The sequence below is a fragment of the Rhinolophus sinicus genome, chromosome 3 (assembly GCF_057876585.1).
Source record: "Rhinolophus sinicus isolate RSI-liver-muscle chromosome 3, RSI-T2T, whole genome shotgun sequence".
NCBI classification, from domain to species: Eukaryota; Metazoa; Chordata; class Mammalia; order Chiroptera; family Rhinolophidae; genus Rhinolophus; species Rhinolophus sinicus.
The window spans coordinates 77,410,386-77,431,554 of record NC_142503.1 but is presented as its reverse complement, the minus strand read 5'-3'; the positions used below and the strand labels follow the sequence as shown (position 1 = coordinate 77,431,554).

General features: G+C 34.4%; 1 protein-coding gene across 3 annotated transcripts in view; it reads right to left on the bottom strand.

Annotated features, from left to right (window-relative positions):
- The window catches only part of KCNN2 (potassium calcium-activated channel subfamily N member 2), a 384,311-nt gene that overhangs the window by 247,655 nt on the left and 115,487 nt on the right, over window positions 1-21,169 (bottom strand). The window lies entirely within an intron of this gene.

The window sequence follows — 21,169 nt, the reverse complement described above, 5'->3', positions numbered from 1 at the left end:
TTGTCCCCTAGTGATAAACCCACCTGACATTTTACAAAAATGGTAATCAACAGAGGGAAACAATCAACAAAGATGAAATCGCCTCAAAGAAACAAAAGAAAACGGTACCACTAGAAGCAAAATGGCTTGAATATAAATGGAGTTATAGAAGAAATAGCTGATCACGGGAAAGTTGGTACTGCCAACATTCAAGAGACCCTGATACACAGAGAAACTTTGTGAAAGCAAATTTATAGACAAAAGAATGAAGATATTCCAGAAGTGATGCGAGCAAAAGACTTCACATTAACGGAACTCTTGGCATAATTTACTGACACTGAAACTGCAAAGGATAAAATATTGGAAGCTAATTCATGCTTAGAGAGGAGTGCGACAATTCATCAAGGCATAGAAAAGACGCCTGCTCTGTGCAGTAATGCATATGATGAGAAGGCAAGCGCAGTTCAAGTAACTTACGAATTTTTGTAATAAAGAAACAAAACACTTTAATTCTCAATGTTTCTAATACTTTAAATTACAGTATTGTAATTAAATATTAGTTTTGCTACACATTTTTCATTTCTCCCTGTTTTCATATCCAATGGTAAGAGAGTTTTTAATGTTTGACAAAAAATTTCTAAAAGTCACCAGACAATCCTAATTTTTCCCATTGACAATTAAGATTACTTTGTACATTTTCAATTTACACAGTCACTATTATGATCCTGCGCTACTGTGCAAAGTAAGTACTATTTGTATAGTTGGCTGTTTTAATGTACAGCATTTTCCCTTAGGCTGGAAGATATCTACATGACAAACACTATCCTGGCCCTGGTTTTTGGTTTTTTGTGTTTCCCCTCTTTTCCAAATCCAATACACTATATTTTGATTAAGCTTACGTGACTAGTCTCTTATGAAAACTGGTGGGCGCACAGCTCACGAATAAGCTGGGACCCTCCCCACCTACTCCCACGCCCACCTAGTCACCATCCTTCCTATGCACACAGCCCACAGCTGTAGGTATCATTCCCGACATTGCTGGAGTAGAGTGGAGGAGAATTACGCCTACACTACTGTAAGAACTCAAGACAGTCTGCCAAATTCGATCATAGCAAGTGGTGTGTGAGCATGTTCTTAGCAAATGCAGGCTACTAAGAAAGATCAAGCAGGTAATGCTCATTTGCAGGTGATCTAACTATAGCTATAGAGAACTTGAAAGTGGCTCATAAACCTGTTTTCAGTCCTGGTCGTTTCATTTGAAATGTCTTCAGAAGTTATGCAAGACGATACTTTGGGCCACATTTTCAGCGTTTTACTCACTTTTTGGTGCTTGCTAATAATAGAGCCAGAGTTCAAAATCTAAACAATTAAACTTTACAGTGTCTTGCTGATACTTTTTAATCTAAATGAACCTTTGGGAATGTTTATGGGCAGATGGTGACTAAGATTCACCCCTCAGTTGAATAATAATAGGACTCAAGCAGGTGTACAAACTATCCATTACAGACAGCACCAGCACAGAGACTTTTTCATTCTTTCAGTCCACCTCACTTGTTGATCCTACTCATTAGCCAGTGATTTAGGTTAGTGCAAATGTAATTGCAGTTTAAAAGGTTAAAAAAGTTGCAAAAACTGCAACTACTTTTACACCAATCTAATACAATCTTACCATTTCCAAGTACCATATGTTTTGTTTGATTTTTGTACTTGGAACAAGGAGGCAAATCAGAGAAAGCATATTCCTACAAAAATGTTCTTCTCTTCTTTATCAGTTAAAAGCTTTCCAGCAGATTATCAATTTAAATTTTTAGAAATTGCTATTAAATTATGTTAGAATGATAAAGGCATTATTTATTGAGGCTTATAAATGGAGTAAGCGTAACATTGTGATTTTCATTTGAAAGTCAAAAACCAACTGGCTTTGGAAAGTTCCTTGGGATGATGACTAACATTCTCTAATTTAATTGGCCTTAAAATAACGTACAATAAGACTCAGTTGTATGATATAGTACATTAGATTTCTTTTCAGTTTCATATGATGATAATGTCGATTTAACTCGGCATGACTGTTAATCATTATATAGCCTTCCTGAGTTCACAATGATTTATTCTATCCTATAAACAATTCAGTTCAGAGGCCAAAATACATCATCTTAATAGGTAGAAAATCAGAGAGATGAAAAATGACCTTGACATTTTATTTCTTTTCTAAAATTTCAAAAGCAAAATTTATCTCTACCTAACAAGTTGACTGCTCTTGCTGCCTAAAGCAATTACAAATAATTTTACCCTGTGGGATATATAATCATCCCAAATTACATGTATTGGGTGTTTTTTGTAAGTATAAATAAACAAAATAACAATATTCATTGGCTTTGTTAGTACTAGATACAGTTGTATCTCAAAGACAGACCTAAGTATTTACCAAGGCAATTTTACAGAGAAAGCTACATCTTGACGTACAGAGAGAGCTTTACAGACTACAGAATTATAGAGAGTGCTTCACTTTCATGAAGACAAGAATCAAATCCAGAGAAAAGCCAACTGACAGATCAATGAAAACCAGTAATCAAAATCATAATGCTGGAATGAAATCTAAAGACCACCCTGCTGCTTCTGCAAGAAATAATTTCTACCGTAGGAAATCTGTTTGTATGTCTGAGTACCCCTGAGAGTGTGTCCTGTGAGTTTTAGCAGGGGTGGCATGAGCCCCTGGAGCAAAGTAGACCAGAGAGAACACACCAGCCTAGTGTGTCAGCTCATTCTCAACTCTTCTCCAACTTGCTAAATGACCTTGTGAGAGTGGTTCAGCAGTCCTGGACCTTGCTTTCCTCATCTGTAAAATGAATGGCTTACACTAGATCATTTCAGGCAGCTTTACTTTTTTTTTTCTTTTTGGAAAAGAATACTAGAATTTGTCAAGATTGCTTACTGTTATTTTACAATCAGATAAATTGTTCTAGAACACATAGCCAAGCAGCTCATCACAAAACGACAGCAGCAATACTCAGGCTGAGAGCATGCTGTGTGGGAAATTAGAAAATCTACTTTTGATATAGTTTCCACATAAACTTGGGCAATTCATATTCCCCCTTTGAACTTTTTCTTAGTAATAACAGTCTTGAGAAGATGAAATGAAATAATATATGTGAACGTATTTGGTGAGTATAAAATGCTACACAAAGGTGAGGTGTTTTATTACGTGCCTAGAGAGATATCCCATCCATCAATAATCCTGCTAACATTCGGGCCATTTTTAAGTCTCACCAGACACCCTAATTCCTCTCCACCTCCCTTACCTGAGTACCAAAAGCAACTACAGTGAGAACAGGACCAGAGTTTTTGATTAAGGAAGAAAATTATCTTCCTTTTACCATGGGATATTTATTTTCATCAACTTTGACACCTCAGTCTTTCTTTATTATTTTAAGGATTTAAATATTTTATCAGAATCTGCTTTTGTCTGATTAATTTGTTTGCAACTGGTTGAGCACTTTAATTGACAGTTCTTTTTTCAACAGCTAACGCATTGTAAATCCATTATTTCCTTGCTTTTATGCTGAGTAATTTGACAACCATTAACATGTTTTGCTTTATTTTATTTAAGGGCTTCACCTGCATAGCTATCATTGAGTTACAGAATAACCCAGCAGTTCTAGGAGCTCCAAAATAAAAGTACTAGTTAAATGATAAGCAAACCCACTAAGAAATGACTGAATCTGTGACTTTAGAGACCCATAACCTGCGGTATTAGAGTCAATGAGCAAAGCTTGAGATAGCATAGCCAATGGAAGACAGAACACAAAACCAGGAATCTGTGGTTATCATTGCAAACTTCAGCAAAGACAAGTGCCTGGACAAGTACACACACTTCCTTTCTTTCTTACTTGCTCCCTTTCTCTTTTTAAGGAAATAAGCAAAAAAAAACAAAAAAAATCTTTCTAGATATTAGTGTCTATTTATTAGGTTGGTGCAAAACTGCGGTTTAAAAGGTTAATAATAATTGTAAAACCACAATTACTTTTACACCAACCTAATATGATCTGCTCCAAAAGGAAAATGGTATACCGTGTTTCCCCGAAAATAAGACCTAGCTGGACCATCAGCTCTAATGTGGCTTTTGGAGCAAAAATTAATATAAGACCTGGTATATTATATTATATTATATTATATTATATTATATTATATTATATTATATTATATTATATTAGACCCAGTCTTATACTATAGTAAAATAATACCAAGTCTTATATTAATTTTTGCTCCAAAAGCCACATTAAAGCTGATGATCTGGCTAGGTCTTATTTTCAGGGAAGCATGGCAATCACTTATATCATCGTCCCACTTATTTAGATTGTCGTGAAAATAAAATAATGTTTGATTATAGTAGCTCTGTATATGTTTTAATTTTTGTTAAGGCATGACTACCTAGTATTTTTACCTAAGATGTTTTAGTACTCTTCAACATTTATCTTACCATATGAATATTTAAAATAATTTTTACCTATTATAAAAGAAGTCCATTGAAATGCTGAGTACAACTGTATTAATTTATGTAATATGTTTGGAACAATTGTTATTGTTGTAATATTAGATCTTTTTATCTAGACATTTACTATTTGTTTGGGTTTTATTAAGTACTTTTTTAATACATCATGTTCTCCTTATATAATCAAATATCTTCTATTTTTCAGTGTTTTATGGTTTTTGTTTTTCTTTCGACTGGGAGACACACAGACGCATATACAAATTTTTCTTTCCAGAAAATTATCTTTACTAACTAGATATTGATAATTTGCACCAAAGCTATTAATTTACGTATACACACACACACACACACACACTGACTCTGGGTGGTGAGCACACAATGTGATATATAGATGATGTATTGTAGCAATGCACACTTGAAACCTATGTAATTTTACTAACCATTGTCACCCCAATAAATTTAATTTAAAAAAAAATGTTTAGTTAGAATTCAGCTATAAGATCACCTTGAGTGCTTCGAAAAGTTTAGACTTCTAATTACCTTTCTAATATCTCCTGTGGTTATTGCTTGTTTCCTGTTTATAGCTGATGATTGAAAGGCTTTAACAACCTGTGACATTAAATGAAGACCTCAGAAGTTTTCCTCAAGAAAACTGGCAAAATAATGGTTGGGAAGAACAAAGTCCCACCAGAAAACTACTGGAGAGTTACTTCATTAATTCATACTGCAATGAACCATCTTTCCTACTTAGATTTCATTAACAACTGGAAGCAGAAGGACGAACAACCAAATGATCCAAATCATTGAACACAATAAGCAGCTTTTTATTGCTCCTGACTCTAGTGCTCCAACGGAGAGAGAGCAAAAAGAATCACATAGTCCTACCCCGTTTTCTTTATTCCCAAATATGCTTTGCCCCAATTAGGCTCCATTTTAAAACAAGGTCAGGAAACAAAATTGTCATTTTTTTTTGCAGAAGTGATTTTTTTAAGCTCCTAAATATGTTTCTGTAAGTATTTTGATAAACATCTGATATCTGGTCTCTATTTTTCATACTAGTAAACTTTTCCTCTCTTCCTTCTCATAGTTTTCAGTGACTTTTTTATGAGGCAGCTGAAACATGTCCCCTCAAATCCGTCACTTCCTAGCTTTATAATTTTATCTTTGCTTCTCTAACTGAACTATTTTCCCAGTTCTCCTTGTTGCTCCACCCCACACACCAGACAGGCTTCTTTTCATTATGCTCTTACCGTTGCTTTGAGTCACCAGAATCACCCCCCAAAGAGCAGATAAACTCAACAGTGGCCCCTTCCTGAAATGATTTAATTGCTTCTGATACAATCTTTGAATCTCTCCAGATCATCAGCAATGTCAAAATTAAATTTGTTGTTTCAGAAAGTGAACCAGATGAAGCATGCTGTACCACTAGGAGATGAGATACAGAACTAGATGATAAAGATGTATCATCAAATTCAAAAATGCAATTAAGCCACATCAAAGATGGTCAGAAAGACTATTTGTACTCTGTGTTCTCCATCTCAGCACAACACAGAAAAAACAAGCACACATTTGATGAGAAAAGGGCCTTTGCATTTTTATCTGTATAAAAGGAAATAGATTGCTTGGTCTGATAAGTCATTGTTTAGTGGAATTATTTTCTAAATTAACATAAGTGGCTACACTTACTCCTCATGGTAGAACCTGAGAAATTATTTTCTTTTTTTAAAGTGAATTTTAGTACAATAGAGACCAATAACCCAATTTTTATATTTTATCTTTTAACACTAAAAACAAGAAAATTATGGGTCCCCATGAGAACACTGTATATTTTCCAGGAAAAAGCCAAAGGACACATTGAAAATCTTTTGAAAAGGATAATTTAAATGAGGATAACAAAATACTTTTTTTTTTCTGATCACTCTGCCCCTTTGCATCTGAATTATGCTACTTGCACATGGTACGTGTACTAGAGTTACTTTGTTCCAAATATTCAATGTGTTCCCCCTCATGTTCCTCCAGCTTTCTTTGTGAAGTTGGGGTCATGTGACTTGGTTTGGCCAATGGGCTATGAGCTCAAGTGTCACTTCTGAGCTGAGCCAATCAAAGGTAGGGATACTTCCTTCATTCTTTTTTTCCTATGCTGCTACAACCTAAGCCACAGGGTCAGAGCACAGCATCACAAGAGTGAAAGAGCATGACCCTGAGTCACCTGATTGAGAAGAGCCTCTGCCAACCCATAGCAGGCAATGTGTGAGTTAAAAATAAATGTGTTGGCTAAGTCACTGATATTTGGGGCTTTATCAGTGTTAGCAGTTAGCATTAATTACCCTAAATAATACAATGCATAATCATAGGACATTATGGCAGAAAAGAACTTAAGAAATCAGCCATTTCAGTGTGTTTCACACTTTTTATTGGGTTTATCATATGAAATATGAAATACTTAGAGACAAAAGCGAAACTGCTTGGTGGATCTCCTAGAGTCCCAGACTTGTCTCTTCTTCCCCTCCCTTATCTCCACCTTCAGCTACCAAATAATCTCCAACATTCACACCTCCATAGATTTACAGAGCAAGGTCACCACAGGACACAGTTTGAAAAGGACTAATTAAATTGAACTCTTTCAATTTGCAGAAGTTCCAGAAGCTTATATGTCTTGCCCAGGTCCTTTCTCACACATACAGAGCAGAACCAAAGTTCTCTCTGTGTGTGTGTGTGTGTGTGTGTGTGTGTGTGTGTGTGTGTGTTTTGAACCCACATCATGAAATGAAGTTTTGATTCTACCATATGGTAAAGTTTTTGAGTGGAGGGTTTGTGATAATGGTTTATTGGTTTGCCTCCAGGGCAAAGCCCAGCCCACTGCCTACCTGTTAATGCTCAGTGAATATTCAGTGGTTGGGTATTTACAAGGGATGCATCAATGTTCCTGTATATCTAAGATACCAATAAGGAATTGAAAACGTAAGTGGGAAGTGGTGTGGTCATATTTTGATATTAGAAATCAGTTTGACATTAGAATCGAACTTAGAGCTGAACAACTATAAAACTCCTGTGACGCAGAAATCCCAATCTTATGAATATATCCCAAGAGAAATACATGCACATGTACAACAAAACTCCCAGTCAAGAATATTTTTGTCTTGGTCTTTTGTTGTTTGTCTTGTCACCCCAATAAACTTTAATTAAAAAAAAAAAAGGAATATTTTTATTCCTTTTTGTTCTATAGCACTGTTCACTATAGGAAGAACTTATTGTGAATAGTGATCTTATCTTGGAGAATTGATGACTATGATGTGGTGCATGTCACAAAAGTTAAAATGAACACACTACAGTAACATGAAAAATACAGATGAATCTTGGCAATGTAATAGTATAAAAATTAATCCCCAATAGATTACATATAGCATGACGTTCTTTTTCATAAATTTAAATAATAAATAAAGTAAGTGTGTGTACATATGTGTGTAAAGGTGCATGTATAACATACACGGAAGCAATAGATATGTAAATCACATACAGAAATGAAGACAGGTTAAGATAAACACATGATTTTGGATAATACTTAGCCTGGATTAAGGGAGGCCAGGGGATGGAGGGCATATGGTTAGATGCCAGTCAATATTTCCAAGGTCTCAACTTTTGCTTTAGGTTCTGGGTTAACAAGTGCTTATTATTTTTAGATAGTTAGACAGATAAATATGGACCACCAAAGAACATGTGATTTGAACCTAAGACTGATTAACTCAATCCTGGGCCTTAGTTCTAAAAGAAAAGAATGATCTTGAATAACCCCAGTGGATTTTAAGACAAAAAAATAGAGGCCAAACTTGTTTCTCTAGCCTTCTACAAGCTCACCACATACACACATAGCTATTCTTGGTATAAATATTTCAGGGAAAATTAACAATTGTCAGATAATATCAGTAGCTTTTGGAAAGATAAATAACTATTTTAAATTATCTAAATAGTACCAATGGTCAATATACCCAATTTAAGAATAACATGGACTTTCATGTCTCAAGGGAGAGAAAAATATATATGATCCATTCAATTATAGGTGTTTCCATACATACAGACACTTATATACCCCTCACCTAAGGAGGGAAAAATGGAACCAGAATAGTTCAAACTGGGCAGCCTTAGAATGCACTGCACTTATCAGTTCACATCCCTAACAGCATGGTGTACTTTCCCTACATTTACTCCTACTAGGTTTCTCCTCTGACCAGCTGGGGGGTCTTGAGCATATCACCCACCAGCTGTTATACTCCAGTCTCCCCATTAGCTGTTGTGAGCATTAGGAAATAAATGAAAATATTAGTATAGGGTCTAAGGCTTAAAGGTTTTCCAAGAAATGTTGACTGCATTTTAATCTCAAAGTAGACAAAGAGGAAAAGATTGCTGACATGCATATTCATCGATGTTTCAGGCAAGATGCAATGTGATGACAGAGGTAAGTCCTTTAAAAATGAATAGTTAGGCCTCAGTCCTCCCTCTTTCTCTAAATCTATTCATCCAGAAACATAAAGAAAAATATATACACTCTGGTAATCTGTATGCGTAGTTTAGAGGCTTTCTATTAAATAATCAATGTTCATTTATAGAATATTTTGAATTTCAGAATGATTATTTTGTTCTATTTGGCACTGTTAAAATGAAGGTAATGACTTTGTCTTCATTTCTGGGCTAGAGTTCCATTAAATTCACTGAAGTTAGGGAATTTTTACACCATGAAAACTTAATTGCATTAATTATTATTTCTCACCCTCAAATGTTTTATAATGAAACCAAATAATGGATGTAATAATGGAGCAAAGGACAAGCTGGATTTGCATAGTTTATAAACATGCTTAGGAAAGTAACTGTGCTATTTTGTTTGGAATGGTAGTTAGGTCAATCCTACGTTGATGAAAGAGCGAGCCCAATTTCCTTGGGGCAGGTAGGGGCAGAGGGGAGACTTTGAAATGATGCCCTGGGTGTCTTCTTTCGCTTGTTTGTGGGAGGAAATGAGAAAACAAAGCTTTCAAAAGAATATTCATGTTTACAAAGAAGGTAATTGTGAAACTTAAAGTGGTTTTTTCCATTGCCCCCTCCTCCTGCAACCTAAAAAAGACACACTGAGAAAAATCCTGTCCAGGCCTTAGCTCATGAAATATCCTGACTTGCTTCATGGTATTAAGATTACCTTAAAAAAGAGTGGAACAGGCCAATGCACTTGACGGGTCTTTGCTCCTTAGTCAGTTCCAGGGAGGCCCACTGCTCACGAGATTGGCAGCCATTCTGCTCCAATCCCTAGATACTACCCCACAGGGTAAGTAGACTGCTGTCTCTGCCCCTGTTCCTCACTCCCCTCTCCTCCACTACCACCGCATTCAACACACACTGCAGACTGCCGATCCCTGAAAACTGGGAAGTAGCACAGTGCCTTTTTGGATTAGTGTTCCTCAAAATGATATCTTATCGAGTTAAGAATCTATGAATAAAGAAATACCCTAATTCTTCTAGAATTTGTGTTTGTTTGTTTGATATACTGCATTAATTCAGTGTAATAGAGATAACAAGGCCCTGGGGGAAAAATAAAAACGGCACCTGAGCAAAACAGAATATACTCTATGAAATTCTGACAGAATATTAGAATTTAAGTGCAAACCATATATCTACCCTCAGCCCAATTTGTTTACCTGAGAAGGAAAACTGTCCATCACACATGTAGACAAAGGGCAAAACCAAATTCAGGCTTCTTCCTGTTCATTGAAAATTCTGATCTGACACATTGTTTGAGGATAAGAGAGAAAAAATGCATGTGACCTATGAAAATATGGTCAAATAAGGTAAAGATTCAGAAGATAAATAGTACTTCTGAAAATAATTCAAAACAGGAATCAGAAGAAAACTTTCAAGAAATGTTTGACATCCTCAATAAAATTCAAGAGACACGGCTGCTGTAAAATAAAAGGTGATTGTTATAAATACCTAATTGAAGCAAAAAGTCAAATGAATAAGAATGGGTTGCTAAAAAAATACTATAGCCAAGTTAAAATTCACGTTAGAGGTGGTAGCAAGAAGTATCAATTCTAAGGAGATGTAAACCACTGAAGGGTGTGAAAAACTCAAAAACCTTTTCAGAACTCAGAAGAATAGGACAAAATTAAAATAATGCAAGTGATGATTGATGTAGAGGATGAAAAACAGAATCAAACATGCAAACAAGTATGTATTTTTCTTAAATATGAAACCAGAAGAATCAGAACAAAAGCAATCAGCGATAAAGCCCACTCAACCACTCAATATTGTCTGAGCAAATTGAAAAGTCTTGTGTTCTAAGTATAACTGATTAAAATACACCTATTGGTAGATTTTTGAATTGTAACAAACAAAAAGGAATTTCTGAATTTCTGAAACTATACAAATAAAGAAAAAATTTCTGCATATATTAGCTCAGAAAAGAGAAAGTGGTTTTCCACAAAGGACCTAAACCAAGCTAGCTCCAGACATTTTCTGCATATTATAAAATACAAGGAGCCAAGGAAGAAACATGCAAATGATGATGAGAAAAGATTGTGGCACAATTTTAAACGCCATTTTTCATGTACTAAGACAGAAATAAATACATTCTCACACATGTGAGTGGTCCACATGTATAGTATTTGTATGTTAAGGTACATGAAGAGTGACTCCAACTGACCCAGAAATAAAGCATAATCAAGGATTCAAAACTGCCTATCAATTTAAAAAAGGACTGTCACAAGCAGTAAAAATTAAAAAGCCAAAGACTAAATTATTTTTGTATCTGGTAAGAATACTAAATAGAATGCAAAAATAAAATACCTGTGGAAATCAATAATAAACATTTTCTTCTTCAAAAGCACTTCCTACTTCCATGAGCAGCATTGTTACTCAATCATCTGCTGATATCTTATGAAGACTCAGAATCCTTCTCAACACAGTATTCTGAGACTTCATTATCAATTTATTAAAATTTGTCTTTAAGATAAAACTATGTGACAGCACAGGGTTAAAGAACAGGACTTTTTAAGTGAGAGAAGATAATACAATGAGAGTTCTTTATTAAACACTTTAACAAAGGAGATCATCTAAAGGTAATAAAGAAGATTTGGGAAAACTTTTGCTGAAGGTTGATTTATTATAATACGTCCCTATTATAAATATAGTTATGCATCCTTATGAATACATAAAAAGCCTTGCTATAAATGGGATGTTACATGGACAGATTGGAAGGCAATATGCAAATTTGAAAAGGTTATTGATGGTTACTGGTGAATATTTAGTTTTTCTTTGTTTAATGCAATTTTTATAATTTATAAAGGAAGAGAAGAAAATACTGCATGATTTAAGTTTGACCATTAATTTTACACATTTGTATTGTACTAATTTAGTATTAAATTTAATGTAATAACTTGTAGAGCAAATAGGATTGATGTCATGCTGTGATCCTATTTCCATTTCAGACTACGCCATTAATTCTCCATTCAGTGAAGCCTCTCACCTTAATAATTTACTTCTATGTGCCATGTTCTATTTCAACTCAAAACAATAAAAATTATGGCCAAGGGGTGGCTGGATGGTTCAGTTGATTAGAGAGCGAGCTCTAAACGAGGTTGCTGGTTCAATTCCCGCATGGGATGGTGGGCTGCGCCCTCTGCAACTAAAGATTGAAAACAGCTACTGGACTTGGAGCTGAGCTGCGCCTTCCACAACTAGATTGAAGGACAATGACTTGGAGCTGATGGGCCCTGGAGAAACACACTGTTCCCCAATATTCCCCATTAAAATTAAAAAAAATAAATGAAAAAAGAAAGAAAAGTGTGGTCGTATCACAGATTCACAGTGGACTATAAAGATACTGGAATTACCACCATTTTTGCAATATTATTTATCTTTGGGATATCAGTACAACTTTTAAAAGTAAAAAAACAAAACAAAAATCAACACAATGAAATCCGTGGATTAAAATGGCATTTTTAACTGAATTCAATACTTAGAATTCAATTCATTTAAATTTATTTTTGCCAACTCAGATGCTAATGACCTCAAATCCAATTATCCTACAAATCTGTCTACCTGTAACAGCCGAAGCCAAGTAGAAGGTTTTACTAGAAAAACAGAGCATTTCTTGGGACAGTAGAAATTGGAGAAGAGGATAAGAAGTGATTAAGTTATCCAAGGATGGACAGGGCTCTGGAGGATTCAACCTTCCTAATTACATAAAATTCAGCCAACCAACTCAGCCTAAATTTTCTCTTAATTGGCTGTCACAGTTTTTAAACCATAACTAGCAAACTTAATTTACACTTGGGTTAGAAAAATATTAGAAGTAGGAAGCTAATAGATGTGACGATAGTGGTCATTATCAGCATAACTGATTATGCTGATAATCAATGTCATCTACCATCACGTAAAAAGAGCCTGAATGTCAAAGAACAGACCAGTTTCCCCAGGCAATTTTAAAATAAGGCCATTACTACTCCTTGGGTCTATCATTGTTAATATCTCTCAGAAATGAAGTCTCTTTCTTTAACGCAAAACTTACCCTTTATACGTAATTCTGTTTTGGAAATAAATATATTTAAAGGTCAAAATTAATTGCCAATCCATCTCAAAAGAAATGTAATCTCTTAGCCTTAACTCAAACTCTTTAACTTCTATTGTGTTTGAGCCACTTTCCACTTTTAGGTCTATTTGTTGTAACAGTTTGGTATATCTAAAATACCTGGCATTCAATCCAAGCAAAAAGAGAAAAGATTTTGTGAGATGTGCTCCAGCTGTGAGGATGTATCCAGTGCAAGCTCAAGTCCATTTCTAGGTCTCAGACTTCTTTCAGTCTCTACCTCCCACCCTAGTTGTGGCACTAAAATGGGGACTTACTTCTCTGTCCCATCATCTCCAGATTGCCAACTGTTTTCAAAGGTCCAATTGTTTCCACCTTTTTTGGTAGTATCACAATAGTAATCAGACTTTGCCAATAATTAAATCTGAACAAAACAAAGTTATTTTTGCTTTGCTTTAAAAAAGTATATGTATTTAACTGTTACTCCCATATCTTCATTTCTTAAAGTAAGTAACAAATATAATTTTTAAAGAAAAAGAATTTTATAAATTTATAATAATTGAAAGAACTTCAGGAACTCACATGTGAAACACAAAGATATACAGAAAGATAAAAAGCAAGTGATTTTTAGGAAAAAAGAGGAGGTAACTATGACAATGGTAATATAATTGTATTTGAATGTAAATTGAGAGCTCTTAGAAAACAAAAACAAAAAAGAAAATGCACAAACTGGTGGTAGAATTCTCATTAGATGATAAAAGAAAACAAGTCAGTAGTTCACATTTTCCAGAACTCAAAATTCTAAAGAAGTAAATAAATAAATAAATAATCATTATCACATAAATCCTTTTTAAAATGAGCACTTACTAAAATAATGGAAAATATCTTCATCTGACATCTTGAAAAAGGATCAGTATTATTATTTTGTCATCTCTAGGGTAATCATAATATTTTTGAAGCTTTAATTTTTCTATTAATTAAATTATTTCAATAATTAAAGATATCAAATTAATTTCTCTTTGAACTATTTTATTTTACTGTTATATTCTGAAATAATCTATTCTGATGTTTTAAAAATTTTAGGGGCATTAGGTAATATTCCATGAAATTGATTGTTTATTGCTGTTATTGTCTTTTATTTTTGAAAGTAAAATATTGTAACGCCTATAAAGAGAAAAATATAAATGACAGATTTCATGTGTACAAAAAGAAAGCAATAATATGAAGCTTAAATCATATTAAGCCCACAGTCACTATTTTTCTCACATATGATTGACAACACTCTGCATTTTCTGAACCCCTAATGAAATAATGAAGAAGGGTGAAAAATTATGAATATATATTTTTCAAGTAAGGAACCGATAAGAAAGCTTCATTTACATAGCAGAAATGGAGCGACATAAAAAAAATTGCTGAAATTTGAATTTCAGGCATTATACTGCTATTTTGGTCTTTGTACTGATTAAAGAAAAAATTCCAACTATTTCCAATTATTGTTAGTAACTTCATTTTTTTCCCAGGCGCAGAATACAACATAATGACTTTAAAAGAATTAGAAACATGGTTAAAGGTCATACATTTTAAATTGACTGCTTTTAAAATCTGGTTGGGAGTGTTTTTTAAATCTAAAATGCAGTCGTCAAATTTAGTTTCATTTTATTATTTAAATGCATATTCAAGATTTTCTCTTTTACCCCACGTTAGTAAACTTTATAAATGTATTTTGTTTACTGCCACTAACAGAACCTCAAAAGGAATTCACATGTTCTTCATTTTATTTTGAGGTTTATATTCTGAAAGGGCTCTATGTTTACTAATTTTTCAATGAAATAGAATTTGATTTTAAAGAACTTGAAAGGACATCTCAAGACTGTTGAAATTCTGTTGTTCCAACATAGGATATACCTGAACTTCAAATCTCTTGCTTAGATTAAAATGTATTTCCTTGTTTTTCATCCTCCCCCAAATGACAAGCATGTTATCAGTGACAATTTTGCTAAGACTTGAGACTTCATCACCATAATCATCATCGTCAGTGTCTGGCAAAAGCAGCCATTCAAATGTCTCCTGAGTGAATGAATGAATCACCAAACACCCATCCACTATGTTCCAAGGCTATGCTTCGTACATAGTCTTCACATGCACCTCATATGTACATGTTTCAAGTTTACTCTTCACTGCAACCTTGCAAGTTAGCAATTATAATCCTCATAACAGAGGAGGAAAGAGATGTATAGATGTTAATTCAGAACAATATTGTACAGCTAGTAGTGACAGAACTAGGTTTCAGAGCTTTTTTTTCTGGTTCCAAATTTCAGTATTTTTCTACTAAGCCTGCTACTAAAAATACTAAGGAACTCATGGTAACTTTTCAATTAAATGAAAAATTCTGCCAGTGCAAGGTACAAAGATCGGTGCTCTGGAGGATGGAAAGATGAATGGGCATGGGCTTACTGCTCAAGTAGTTTATAATTTACTGAGATGACAGCTGTGATGTTGTTGTGGTGGAAGCCAGAATGGGCTACGTGTGGGAGTACTGTACAGAGTAAAGGAGAAAATCACTTCTGAGAGGAAGACGATCAGGGATGCTTCATGAATTAGGAGGAATTGGAAGTAGGCCTTGAAGAATAAGTACAATTTGACAGGTAACAATATTTCTAGCAGAGAGAATAGCACGAACGAAATCTTGGAGATAGGAAGACACTGTATGTTTTTCATTCACAGTTGCTGCATTCATTCATTCATGCACTCATTCATTCAGTAACCCACTGACTAATATAAATATTGGGCAGATAGCAAGTTGGACAAAGTCCCTGCCTATACAAGGTTGCGTTCTAGAGATGAACAGAATAAAAATTCCAGGAAAACAAGTGAATGAACAAAAATTTTCAGAGTAATAAGTTTAAGTGCATTAAAACAATGTTTTGGACTGAGTGGTCAGAAAACGAATAGGTTAAAATGAAAGAAATTCAATAGTGTCTGCTAAAATTAGATATTCACGTGTAATCTGACCTACCAATCTTTCTTTACACAAGAATAGTTATTCAAAAATGATTATTGACAATAGCAACAACAAAACAGGCATAATCTTAATAAGTGCCAGCTACTATCAAACCTTATGCAGCTATTTCAAAGAATGAGTTAGATCTCTTTTTATTGACCTCAAGGGATAGCTATGATACACTGTTATTATAATAAAGGGCAAGTTGCAAAATATGATCAGATTGCGGGGAAAATCATTTTGATATCAAGTATTGTGAAGGTAAGAAAATAAGCACTTTTAAATATTGTTGATAGAGTATAAAATGATAAACTTTGCCAGAGGACTGACACTACCTATCATAATTACAAATGCTTTTATTGAAATGCAAATTAAAACCACAATGAGATATCATCTCTCACCTATCACAATGACTGTCACCAATAAATCAACAAACAAGTTTTGGTGAGGATGTGGAGAAAAGGGAAACTTTGTGAACTCTTAGTGGGATTGTAAATTGGTGAAACCACTATGAAAAAAAATATGGAGGTTCCTCAAAAAATTAAAAACAGAACTACCATATGACTCAGCAATCCCATTTCTGGGTATGTATTCAAAGAAATTCAAAACACTAATTTAAAAAGATACATGCACCCCTATGTTCATTGTAGCATTATTTACAATAGCCCACATATGGAAGCAACCTAAGTGTCCATCAATAGATGACTGGATAAAAAAGAAGTGGCACATATAGAGTAGAATATTACTTGGCCATAAAAAGAATTAAATCTTACCATTTGTGATGACATTAATGGACCAGAAGGGTATTATGCTAAGTGAAATCAGTCAGACAGAGAAAGACAAATATTACTTATACGTGGGATCTAAAAGACAAAATAAATGAACAAACAAAACAGAAACAAACTCACAGATTCAGAGAAGAAACTGATGGTTTACAGATGGGAAGGGGGTTGGGGGAATAAGTGAAAAAGGTAAAGAGATTAAGAAGTACCAATAGGCAGTTACAAAATAGTCATGGGAATGTAAAGTACAGCATAGAGAATATAGTCAATAACATTGTAATAGCTATATACGGTGCCAGGTAAGGTGGAACCTAGACTTATCAGGGTCATCAATTTGTAAGTTATATAAATGTCTAGCCCCTACGCTGTGCACTTGAATGCCAACTATAATTGAAACATTTTTTTTTTTAAAGTTAATAAAAGGAAAGCTCATTTCATTCGATCCAACATTTTTAAAGACCAAATACTCTAAAAGATTCTTATATACTTTGAATTTTAAAAACATTTTTTCCTGGTTTCTCTTATGTTGAAACATATTTTTCAAAAAAATTAAATGTATTTAATTTTTTCACCTACTAAAGAAAATAGAATTTTTTTTTCTTCCTCCTACTGTGTAATCCCCGTTGAACCCTTCCCAATCCCCTGACCCACTATTTCTTCTGATGAGATATTTGGGGATTTTGCTTTCAGATTGTTATATTTTTTTAATGAAGTATAATTACATGGATTGACTACATACTTTATTGGTTTATTTGCTCACTTCTTCAATTCATTTTTGTTTTGCCAGAGCACAAGCTTAAATATTTCTACAGAGGATCTGTAGATGATATTTCTGAGTCTTAGTATATTTGTTAATGTTTTAGTTTATACTCACACTTAAATGTTCATGTAACTGACTATAAGATATCAGGTTCAAAATCAATTTCCCTCAGAATTTGAAATTTTGTCTCACTTAGTATCTTTTATTGTTAAGTCTAACGCAAATGTAATTCTTGCTTCTTTTCTCCTCTTTTTTTTTTCTTTGTAGACATTTGGGATATTTTTCTTATCTTTGGAATTCTCAAAATTGACCATTTTATGTTCAGCTTTATTCATTAATTTAATAAATATTCATTGAGCACCTACTATGTGCCAAGCCTAGTTTTATATGTTAGGGATATAACAGTGAACACAAGAGCCAGAGACATGTGTCTTTTATTATTTAATCCACTGACAACCTGGTGGACCCTTTGAATTAGTGTTGTACTTCACTTGGAAAATGTTTTATGAATAATGCCTTTGATCATTTCTTCTATTCCACCCTCTCTGTTCTATGTACTGGGAATGCTTAGAAGACAGGTATATTACACATTCTGGACCCATCTTCCCAATAACATAAATTTTCTAATCATTGTTTACAGTAGCCATTTTTAATTCGTGTTTTTCTTTCTCTATACTAAAGAAATCTTTGACTTGTTAATTCATTCTTTAGCTCTGTCTACTCTGCCATTAAGCTAACTAATGAGATACTGAAATTTCTATCCAGGTATTTAAATTGGTCTAAGTTATTATTGTTGATCCATATTGTTCTTCATGAATCAAATTCATCTGCTTTTTTTCCCCCCATCTGCTTTCTTTCTGTCACGAATTATTATTTTATAATTAGGATTATTTTTAAATGACCAACAATTTATAATTACCAAGATACTGACTTTTTCTTCCAATAATGGCTTTTTTAAATATATTATTTCTTTGATATCAATTATAATTTGTTTGTTTATCCAAATAACTAAATTTGCAGGCATGAAGTCATCTATTTGGTGAACTTATTGACTCTCTTTCATAGTGGCACATTTCCTCATGTAGTTCTTGGTTGTCTGGTCATCTTTGCATTCCAGAGCCAATGTTTGACTCTTTGCGATGACTGCATCCTGCTTGTGGAAAAGAGCAGGCTGTCTTATAGGTAAGGTTATAGCTCATCTTCTGCTCCCTGGCTCCATGCCCCTCCTGGAAATCACTTGCCACACAACGGACCACCTCTCTGGTCTCACAGCCGACTTACACGCATCACTTTATTGTGACAACAATCTGCTACTGTCCACTGCTCAGCAGTATTGGAGGAAAAAAGGTGACTGACTGGTTTTCCTCCTCGGAAAGAAATGACTGATCCCAATGTTCCAGAAGCTTTAACCGCTTCTTGCAGTCATTGACTTTGAGGTTGCAGCTCCCCAGGGAATCATTCCGACATCTGCAGTGGCGTATGCCTTCTATCTCTTGAGCTGTGCTTTTTTCTAGGGTGCTGTTCTACATGAATCAAATTCATCTGCTTCCCCATTTTCCTTATCTGCTTTCTTTCTGTCATGAATTATTGTTTTATAACATAATTAAGGTTATTTTAAAAAGTACCTTTTCAGCTATTTTAAGAGATTTGGGGAAGCACATGCATGTGTTCAGCCAACCATTTTTATCCAACTACTTTCTTTTCACACTCCATTAAATTAATTCAGCAAGAAAATTGTTTTCTGAGAAATGGTTACTTTTACCTAGAATATGAAAGCTGAAAGTATTGAACATATTTCTCATGAAATAATCATATAGAAGGCAAGTAAGCCAAATCCGTTTTATCTTGGTTTTGTTGTTGTTGTTGTTGTTTTTTCCTGTGCCCATTATTAAACTATCACCTCTTAGCTTCCAATCCACTGTTCTATTCTTCACTTTTTGTGATTCTGAGGGTGGGACTCTGCAAAACAGTTCTCTTTTGTTAGCTGGATCACTGTTAGGCTTTGACAACAAGGAGCGCTAGACAGAGAGTAAACAAGAAGAGAGAATAAGGGTACTTTCCTTCTAGGTTATTTTTTGTTTCTGTTTTGATTCTTGCTACGTTCAGCATCACCCAATAAAGATAGGCCTGCCAGGGGCTGGTTGTTCCGGTAGTGCAGTTAATTCCAGTTACATTTTTTTTTTTTTTCCTCCAACACTGACAGAACCAACATCACTATGGTCTCTAACAAGACCCAGTTTTAGCCAACTGGTGCTCCCTCCTCAAAGGTTTAGCTCCCAGTCCCACGCAGCACCTCTGTGGCATTCTTGAGGCACGAACACAGTTCAGCAACAACCCCTCCTCAGAAGTCTGAGTCCAAGCTCCATGAGTCCCTCATCCAAGTTTCTAAATTTTAGCAATCCTAACCTCTTCCCTTTATTCACTTAGCCCTAGGAATGTTCTGTGAAACCTTACTGTTCCCTTTTTCAGATATCCAATTCCTGGCTGAAAACACTTTATATTAAATTCCGTGAAAATTGCTGTGGTTTCTATCTCCTAAATGGACTCTGAATTATATACTTCTGTACCTATCATGGCTGTCTTCAAGTGCCCAGTGCAAATTCTGTCTTATTGTCAAAATAACTATTAGTTATATTACATCTGCAAAACATTACATACTATTGATATGTTTTATTGAAACATTTAAAATACAGTTAAAGGAACATGGACATGAGTCCCTTACCATAATTTCAAAAGAGTTAGTTCAAGATGGTTTTGAAAGGGTAAATAAAGCATTTTCATGAAATTTTTCTCCAAAAAAGTTTTTCTGATGCCCAATCCACCAGAATCCTCACTGTATGTCTTTGGAAATCTTTTCATTTCAGTAGACTAACCATGAATTCCTTCTCTACCCAAGCCTGGGAAAATGTTAATGTCAAACAATGGATACCATCAACTGAAGTATGACTTCATCCGGGTATTTAAATTTCTTCAACTCTTGACCCAACTTATATATTTTCCTTGAAATATGTAGCAAAAGGGAGCAGAAAATGATTAGATATTTTTTAGACTTATGTTTTATTTTTGTGGAAAATCAGTGGATGCTACCTGGCTGCCAATGGACAGAAATATAAAAGGCAGAAAAGCAAAAGAGGTTTCAATATGGATTATGAGCCGACATTCATCCTGCTGTCTTAAATGATTAAATATTTGAGTCCAAATATATACTCTCTGTGACAGCTTACTCTCAGGAGGTAGTCACGTCACCAGTGTTAATAATAAAAAACTCCAGATAAAATAACAATACAACATACATAAGACAGGAAGGTCCAAGTAAACACGTATTTTGAGACGAGAACCACCTGGTACATGAAAAGTCTGGCTTTTAACGTTAACGTCTTAGACTCGGTAACCATGAGACTATTGACAAAAACAATGCCTTTCTAAGGTAATCAGAAAATCAACAGAAGGACCTTGTTATTAGTGCCAGTACCCTAAATGTGCCCAACTACTGACTGGTGAGATGGATGTGGGAAAAAGTGTAAGAGAATGACTTATTTTGCCCAAATGATGATTTGACCACAAGGTTGGAACTGCCAGGCCATCACTG